This window comes from Hemitrygon akajei, chromosome 1, assembly GCF_048418815.1.
Source record: "Hemitrygon akajei chromosome 1, sHemAka1.3, whole genome shotgun sequence".
NCBI lineage: Eukaryota > Metazoa > Chordata > Chondrichthyes > Myliobatiformes > Dasyatidae > Hemitrygon > Hemitrygon akajei.
Genome location: NC_133124.1, coordinates 182,414,662 through 182,424,638, shown reverse-complemented (window position 1 = coordinate 182,424,638; position 9,977 = coordinate 182,414,662). Strand labels below are relative to the sequence as shown.

Here is a 9,977-nt window from a genome sequence, read left to right as displayed (position 1 = left end):
CACACCCTCCCAGAGGAAGACTGCCTCCATCACTGCAGGCCCTCACCATCCGGAATATTACCATCCGGGGGAAGTACAAGAGCATGAAGACCCATTCTCAATGATTCTTCCCCTCTGCCATTAGATTTCTGAACAGTCCATGAACCCATTATTCCCTCTTTTGCACTTTTTATTATTGTAACTTATGATAATTTCATATCTCTGGCACTGTACTGCTGCCTCAGAAATCAAATTTCTCTACTTGTGAGTGATAATAAGCCTGATTTTAATTCTCTCCCTCCCTCCCTCCCTCTCTCCCCCCCCCACATTGACATGCACTTTCCCAAATAACGATACCACAAAATCATTCTACATCATTTAATTCTGTTTTGATTGGAAAATTAATCACGTACACTACTGAACCAGTTCTGTGATCCAGAATGTTCATGAGTTAGTTTGTGTAGTTATATAAAACCATGCTGTCTGGCTGGCAAAGGGTTAATCAGCAGGCTCCTTGGAGTCTGGGTGGGGTTGTGTTAGGCGCCTGTGAAGCTGCGTTCCCATTGAGATGGGGCCACGCCACCGGCGTGGGGATCTCATGCAGATATTTGGCAGAACCCGGAGAAGTTCATCGATGTCTGTCTCCGGGGTTTAAATTAGTGTCACTAGGGGAAAGAGACGGAGATGGCGTCAACTTTCACCTATGGCTTGGGGCCAACTGGATGAGGGTGCGGACTTTATTAAATCCCCAGTGGAACGATTTACACACTTACACACGCACGCATTTATATATACATATACACACACATACACAACATAGATGCACACAAACACTTCCTCTCTTACACTCATGACCTCTCTTACACACATACTTTCACACACACTCAATGATACACCATTCTCACACTCTCAGTTATGCATTCCCACACACACACATATGCAAATCTCTCACTTTCTCACTGATACCCCCCCTCACACACAAAATGTCTCTCACTCACACTCATGCAACAGCTCACCCTCTCTCTGAGGCACACACACAAGCCCTCTCTCACACTCACAAGCTCTTGTGCACAAATTCTCTCTTACACACACACTCTCTCACTTGCACACACATATACATGACTACACAGACATTGGCACTCTCTCATTCATGCACACTCGCCCTCTCACACACAGACCATAACGGACAAACACACACACGCACACACACACGGCATGTTTGGAGAACGTCCGTGTGCTGGAGTGGGTGTGAGTGTGCAAAAGCCCAGATGTGACTGTACGAGGCAGAGCAAGGGGCCGTAGGAGAGGAGAGCAAATATGCCGGTGTAGTTTAAAATCTCTGGATCTAGATGCTTATCCAGGGCAACACACACACACACATTCACACACGCGCACACGCATTCACACACACGCACACGCACGTGCATTCACACTCACACACACACACGCACACAGTATAGCACTTTGGAAATGTTCTATAAGTTCTGTGGTCTGTGTGAAATGCTGGCATCGTACAGCTGGCACAGGGAGAGGAGGCGCCCAGTAACCAGCACAATGGGACCGTGCTGATGAGAGAACGCAGTCAAGGCAGCAACTGTAATCACCACAATCAGACTGTGCCTGTAACCATCACGGTCAGACTGTCTTAACTAAACCTGTAACCATTACTCAGAATGTGCCTTAACTAAACTGGTAACCATCACAGTCGGGCTATGCTTGTAACTAAACCTGTAACCATCACAGTCAGACTGTGCCTGTAACCAAGCAGACAGCAATACTGTGCCTATAATCAACACAGCAAGAGTGTGCTTGTATAAAAGACAGCGATACTACAGTGAGACTGTGCCTGTATCAAAGATAGCAAAACCCCATCAGTAACAAAACAGTGACTCAGCCTGTAGTGACCAGAACAGCAGCGAATGGCAGTGAGCTTGTACTAAACATGATGACCTTCCACTAAGACACACTTACAAGCACAGAGCAAGGCTGCGACCATACCCAGGAACAGTGAAGGTCTTCCTGTGACCAGGACACCAAGATGGCGCCTGTCGCCAGAACGGCATGACTGTACCCGGAAACAGCCGGACTCTTCCCTTCACAAGGACTCCACGGGAGAGTGAACGCACGCGGCCTCACCGGGTTGGCGGGACTGCATCTGTCACTGGAGCAACAAGACTGTGCCTGACCCGGGACGGTGAGGGTTTGTGCTGTTACTGAGGCAGAAAGACAGCACAGAAGCCTAAAGCCCCACCCTGTGGGTTCAGGAACAGCTACTTCCTTTCAACCATCTGGTTCGTCAACCAACCGGCACAACCCTCAGTACAGCGACACTAGGACCACTTTGCACTACAAAGGACTTTGTTTCATTTGGTTCTAACTGTGATTTTCATGTTTAAATTTAGTATAAATTATCATTAATGTGTTTTTTGTGAACGTGGATCTGATGCTTGTGTGCCTGGTTTTCATTCTTACACACCTGACAGTGAACTTGACTTTATTACTTCCTACTACAATGAAAACTTGACCTTTGCTCTACTTTACACTGAGTTTGAGTTATTTATTCAGAGATCCAGAACAAGTGCTGTCCTGCTATCCACCTACTTCACCCGAGTCTAATCACAGGACAACTTACAACGACCGATTAACCTAGTAACTGGTGTGTCTTTGGAACGTGCGAGGAAAACGGGGCAACTGGAGGGAACCTATGCCCTCATGGGAGGAACTTACAGAGGGCAGCAGAATTGAACTCTGAACTCTGCTGCCCTGAGTTGTGATCGTGTGGTGCAAACTGCTACACTATAGTGGTGCCCCTCTATCTGCCCCCTCACTTTACACCTGAACGTCTCAAGTTTAGGTTTTTTTTAAAATCAGACACACATGGACGCTATCACAAGGAAGTCACACCAACGCCATTACTTTTTTCAGGAGTTTTGACTTGTCGGCGACCGTTCTAACAAATCTCTACAGCTGTCCTGTTGAATCTGTCCTCAGTGGTCTGGTACGGCAATTTGAATGTGCAGGAACGTAAGGAGCTGAAGAGAGTAGTGTACTCAGCCTCATGCAGCACGGACACATTCCTCCCCAGCATCGGTATCTGCAGGAGGTGCTGCCTCAAGAAGGCAACAAAGATCCCCACCATCCGGGCCACGCCATCTTCTCTCAACTACCATGGGGCAGGGGGTATAGAGGCCTGAAGTCCCACACCACCAGGTTCAGGAACAGCTACTTCCCTTCAACCATTCGGTTCCTGAGCCAGCCAGCACAACCATAATCACGACTTCAGTACAGCAACGCTAGGACCACTTCGATTGTTGTTCTAATCGGGTTCTTTCTTGAAAAGATTGTGTTTAATTAATGTCTCAATTATTTTTTTTTGCGTGAATGCTGCTTATCTGATTCTGTGCGGCTGTGACGCTGCGGCAAGTACAGTTTTCATTACATCAGTGTTCATGTGGACTTGTGTATCTGACGATAAAATTGACTTTGACTTTGAGATTGTGCCTCTAGCAAGGACAGTAACACTGTACCTTGGGCAACACTGGGACGTTGTAATGAGGACAGTGTGGCAAAGACTAGGGCACTGTGAGTCAGTCGATAGACAGCAGGTCTGCGCCCATGTCACCAGGAGATCCAGGCATCGTATGCCTGTAAACAATAATGGGGAGACTGTATCTTCAAGCAATACTCTGCCTGTAGTGTGGACAGTCACTGCAGAAATGGGACATTCAGGAACGGTAAGGCCCTTACAGGCGACCGCAATTTGGAGGGAAGGCAGGAGTTATCCTGGGGGTGGGGTGGAGGTTATTGGTGAGGGGAGTGGTGTCGGGATAAAGGTACCTCTCCCCCTTGCCTCACCCTCTACATGCGGACAGTGAGATTTTCCCCGTCCCATACAACCCCGCTTCAAGTGTGGTGCCCACTCGGCCAAAGTCAACACAGTGCAAGACCCTGCTTCTATCTCCCCCCCCTCACACAGACTCTTGTTTTGAGGATAAATGCGATGGGCCTCGTCTTGACTGAAAGAGCAAGATGCCAAGCTACAAACTGGGAGCCAGACAGCTAATTCCCCACTCCACCCAACTACTCCATACCCTTCTCATCCCCAAACGGGGGGGGGGGCCCTCTCCCCAGTGTGGAACTGGAGCCTGTATGTTATGCACGGGCAGGGAGGCTGAGAAGGGATTTGGGAGAGAGCAGGACTAAGGATGGATCAGGGAACCCCCAGAGTTATCAAGCAATCTCAAACCCTACAGCGGACAGCCTTGCAAAAGGAACACCCCTCCTTTGTCTCATATTCCTGCAAAGCACTTCTTGCTCTGTTATTTTCTGTTTAAAAAAAATACCAGGAGCTTTGCAAAGTTGCGACTAATCCAGCGAGGCGGGCGACCTCTTTGGTAGGCATATGGGAAACATCTTGTTGATCGCAAGAATTATTTTTTTTGTGTCGTCGTTGATTTTGTATAGGATCATGCACGTTTAATGTCTTAAGCATTCTCTCTGAAGTGAAACTTGCATAAAAGAGATAAAACTGATGGAGATATTTAGCCCCTCTGCGAGGAGGGTCGGCCCACACATGCCACGTTCTTGAAGTCCATTTTCAACACCTGAAGGGCAAAAGCAAAATGAGAGAGTGTTAACAGCACCCGACTAGTGAAGAAGTTAGCAGTGCCCCACTAGTGAACAAGTGTTAGCAGTGCCCCACTAGTGAACAAATTAGCAGTGTCCCACTAGTGAACAAGAGTTAGCAGTGCCCCACTAGTGAACAAATTAGCAGTGTCCCACTAGTGAACAAGTGTTAGCAGTGCCCCACTAGTGAACAAGTTAGCAGTGCCCCACTAGTGAACAAGTGTTAGCAGTGCCCCACTAGTGAACAAATTAGCAGTGTCCCACTAGTGAACAAGTTAGCAGTGCCCCACTAGTGAACAAGTTAGCAGTGCTCACTAGTGAACAAGTGTTAGCAGTGCCCCACTAGTGAACATGAGTTAGAAGTGCCCCACTAGTGAACAAGTTAACAGTGCCCCACTAGAAAACAAGTGTTAGCAGTGCCCCACTAGTGAACAAGTTAGCAGTGCCCCACTAGTGAACAAGAGTTAGAAGTGTCCCACTAGTGAACAAGTGTTAGCAGTGCTCACTAGTGAACATGAGTTAGAAGCGTCCCACTAGTGAACAAGTTAGCAGTGCCCCACTAGTGAACAAGTGTTAGTAGTGTCCCACTAGTGAACAAGAGTTAGCAGTGCCCCACTAGTGAATGAGTGTTAGCAGTGCTCACTAGTGAACGAGTGTTAGTAGTGTCCCACTAGTGAACAAGAGTTAGCAGTGCCCCACTAGTGAATGAGTGTTAGCAGTGCTCACTAGTGAACGAGTGTTAGTAGTGTCCCACTAGTGAACATGCTAGCAGTGCCCACTAGTGAATGAGCGTTAGCAGTGCCCTGCTAGTGAACAACAGAGCGTTAGCAGTGCCCCACTTGCAAAAACGAAGTGTGCTTCATTTTCCGATGCAGAGTGCACACGGCTTTGGTCCGCCACTATTTGAGAAAGGATATAAACAGATGAGATTCTGGAAATCTTGAGCAACTCACACAAAATGCTGGAGAAACAGAGCAAGTCAAGCAGCATCTATGGAAGGGAATTTTAAAAAATCAATGTTTCCGGCCAAGACTTTTCATCAAGACCCTTCGTGAGTCTGTAAGATGCTACCTCAGACTTGCTGAGTTACTCCAAAGTTTTCTTGAGAAACATTACACTAGGACTGGATGCGTAGAGGAGAGCAAGGTAGGACACCTGGTTGGGTGGTGCCCCAGCAGCAACCTCTGGCTCAGGGCCAGCAAAAGTTAAAAGCTGGCAGTTACCTTCAGGAAGGTGAAGGAGGGTGAATATACTTCAGTCTACTTTGAGGGTTCAGCAGTGGAGAGAGTAGGCAGGATTAAATTCCTGGGCATTAACACTGCAGGTGACCTGTAGTGTCCAGCATACAGACACAGTTGCAAGGAAGACACATAGGAGGCTAAGGAGGTTCGACTTGTCACCAACCACTCTAAGAAACTTCTACAGATGTTCCCGTTGAACGTATCCTGACTGGTTGCATCTGGTCTGGTACAGCAATACAAATGTGCAGTAAAGTGAAAAACTGCAGAGAGTAGTGGGTTCAGCCCAACACATCTCGGTCATTGATAATATCTACAGGAGGCACTGAGTCAAGAAAAGCAAAGTCCATCATCAAAGATCCCCACCATCTGGGCCATGCCATCCTTTCACAGCTCCCATCGGGCAGGAAGTCCCACACCATGACATTCAGGGACAGCTATTTCCCTTCAACCATTTGGTTCTTGAACCAACGGACACAACCCTAATCACTACCTTGGTATAGCAACACTGTGACCACTCTGTACTAAACTGGACTACTTTTTTTCTAATTGTACTCTTTCGTATAAAATTTGTGTATAATTTTTTTTTCTTGTGAATGTTGTGTCTCTGATGCTCTGTGTCTGTGATGCTGTTGCTGTAAGTTTATCATTCCACCTGTGCGTCTGACAATGAACTTGACTTTGAGAGATTCACTAGGCCAATTCCCAGGATGGGAGAGGTGTTCCATACTTGTTGTGCTTCAGAAGAGTGAGGGGCAATCTTACTGAAACCTCGCAGGCCATGAGGGGGACACGGCAGGGTAGATGTGAAGATCTTTCCAGTCAAGGGAGAGCTCTGATCGAGGAGACAGATTTACGTGAATTAAAACTGAGGTGTGCTAGAACGTCTTCTCACAGAGGAAGGTGAATATCTGGAACACTCAGGAGAATGGGACTAAGGGAGGAGGGTGATAATTGCTTTAATTTGCATATAATTGAGGGCAATGCTTATGTCCATACCCTATAACTGAGAGATATTAAAATTGCAAATTGATTCTGGAAATGAGGAGAGGTTTAACCTATGAGGAGAGGTTGAGTCATCTTGGACTACATTCACTGGAATTCAGAAGAATGGGAGGGAATCTCATAGAAACATATAAAATTATGAAAGGGATAGATAGGATAGAAGCAGAAACATTGTTTGCAGTGGTAAGTGAGACTAGAACTAGGGGACTTAACCTCAAGGTTTGGTGGAATAGAATTAAGACGGGAATGAGGAGAAACTTCTTTCCAAACAGAGTAGTGAATCTGTAGAATTCTCTGCCCAGGGAAACAGTCGAGGCAGACTCATTGACTATACTTTAGACACACTTGGCATAGCAGGGGAATTGAGGGCTATGGGGAAAAGGCAGGTAGGTGGATCAGCCATGATCTGGTGACTGGTGGTCAAGGCTCAACTGTTGACTCCTGCTCCTGTTTCTTGTGTTCTTATGTAAAAGCACAGAAAAACACTGGTAAATTAAATCACAACATTGAATTACTATTGTCACTCGTATCAAAGAACAGTGAAAGACTTCGGTTTGCATGCCATCTAGATGTATCATTTCATCACATCAGTTCATTGAAGTAATACAAGGGCAAAGAACTAACGTTATGTGTCACAGGTAGACTATAAAGTGCAAGGGCCACACCAAGGTAGACAGTGAGGTCAGGGGCCACACCAAGGTAGACAACAGTGAGGTCAGGGGCCACACCAAGGTAGACAGTGAGGACGGGGGCCACACCAAGGTAGACAGTGAGGTCGGGGGCCACACCAAGGTAGACAACAGTGAGGTCAGGGGCCACACCAAGGTAGACAACAGTGAGGTCAGGGGCCACACCAAGGTAGACAACAGTGAGGTCAGGGGCCACACCAAGGTAGACAACAGTGAGGTCAGGGGCCACACCAAGGTAGACAGTGAGGACGGGGGCCACACCAAGGTAGACAGTGAGGTCGGGGGCCACACCAAGGTAGACAACAGTGAGGTCAGGGGCCACACCAAGGTAGACAGTGAGGACGGGGGCCACACCAAGGTAGACAGTGAGGTCAGGGGCCACACCAAGGTAGACAACAGTGAGGTCAGGGGCCACACCAAGGTAGACAACAGTGAGGTCAGGGGCCACACCAAGGTAGACAACAGTGAGGTCGGGGGCCACACCAAGGTAGACAACAGTGAGGTCAGGGGCCACACCAAGGTAGACAACAGTGAGGTCAGGGGCCACACCAAGGTAGACAACAGTGAGGTCGGGGGCCACACCAAGGTAGACAGTGAGATCAGGAGCCCACCTTGCCGTATTAGGGGCCATTCAGTGGTCAGAATCAGGCTGATTGTCACTGCCGTAGAGTACATTGTGAAATTTAATGTCTTGCAGCAGCAGTACAGTGCAAAACATAAAAATTACTGCAAGCTTAAACAAACAGATAATGAGGCCGTGTTAACGGGCTGATGGCCCATTCAGAAATAGTCAATAGACTTATAAAAGCAGGTTAGAATCAGAACTAGAAAGATCCATTATCACTGTTTTATATTCCTAGAATAATAGACCTGATTCTGATTCTGTAAATGATAGAATCTGCTGTCTGATTGTCCCCAGAACCTGAGAGTTGGCTTACCATGCACATTAGCTTCCAGCTCACTGAAACCCCATTCCTGGGCTCACGGAGACTCTCTTTCGAATTAATAGTGTGCTGCAGTATTCATTGGATTAACATTCGGTGTTCTGGGGGACCTATAGTCCTAAGGAAGGGAGAATAAGGGGTAATAGGGATGTGGATGTGCTGATAGGGTAACAGGGAACCACAGACCAAGTCTAAAAGTAGAGACATGGAACTTAGCAGTGACAGCACCAGGTTTAAGGAACCTCACAAATGATGTAATAGTGTACACCACTGATGTTTTGCTGTTAGACTTGTCAATAATAATTTTATTCTCTAATCAAGACCTAGTTTGTTACTTAATTAAGTCTTTCTGCAACCATTATTCTACTATCAAAACCTAGAAATCACGTTTCTATGCAATCTTGTTATCTGGGGATGTAAAAGCTGTCCCAGATCCGTGCTCTAGGTTATCAGCTTTAGCTGGCGTGCGCATTAGCGTCAATAAATCACCCGTTATTTCAAGCACCAGCTTTGAGTGGCTTCCTGTTTACTCCTACACTTGATAACCGGGAAGAATCTTCCAGTCCCGAGCATCGCTGGATTATCAAAACTCTGCTACAGTCCCCACATAACATTGTGCGGATACAAGCCGCCCACTGATCATCATGTACGTGGGATAGGAACCGGAGCTGGCTTATTATCATCACCTGTACCAAGGTCCAGTGAAAAGTTTCTCCTGCATAGTGTTCCTGTAGATGAATTCATTGAGGTAGGACAAGGTAAAACAATAACAGTGCAGAATGCAGTGTAACAGCTACAGAGAGAGTGCAGTGCAGGTAAACAATAACATAGAACAGTACAGCACAGTACAGGCCCTTCGGCCCACAATGTTGTGCCGACCCTCAAACCCTGCCTCCCATATAACCCCCACCTTAAATTCCTCCATATACCTGTCTAGTAGTCTCTTAAACTTCACTAGTGTATCTGCCTCCACCACTGAATCAGGCAGTGCATTCCACGCACCAACCACTCTCTGAGTAAAAAAACTTCCTCTAATACCCCACTTGAACTTTCCACCCTTTCCCTTAAAGCCATGTCCTCTTGTACCGAGCAGTGGTGCCCTGGGGAATAGGCGCTGGCTGTCCACTCTGTCTATTCCTCTTAATATCTTGTATACCTCTATCATGTCTCCTCTCATCCTCCTCCTCTCTAAAGAGTAAAGCCCTGGGTCCCTTAATCTCTGATCAAGGTGCAAGATCATCACAAGGTTAAGTATGAGGTCAGGTGTCCATTTTATCTTATCGGGGAACCATTCCGTAATCTATAACAGTGAGTTAGAAGCTATCTTTGAGCCTGATGCTATGTGCTTTCAGTTTGTTCTGGTGGGAGGTGGGAGAAGAGAGAATGGAGTCTTAGATTAAACCTTGGAGGGAGGGCTGGTTCCTGTGATGTGACAAGCTGTGGTCCACATCTCTCTGTAGCTTCTTGCTGTGGTGCATTGATAAAAATTGGTGAGG

General features: G+C 47.0%; 1 protein-coding gene across 2 annotated transcripts in view; it reads right to left on the bottom strand.

The window, feature by feature from the left end:
* Positions 1-343: 343 nt before the first annotated feature.
* Positions 344-9,977, bottom strand: part of LOC140733057 (sodium channel regulatory subunit beta-1-like) — a 227,749-nt gene continuing 218,115 nt past the window's right edge. For both annotated transcript variants that reach the window (XM_073055867.1, XM_073055875.1), the window contains exon 6: positions 344-4,583. The gene's annotated coding sequence lies outside the window, so the exon portion shown is untranslated. The remainder of the gene's footprint in view (positions 4,584-9,977) is intronic.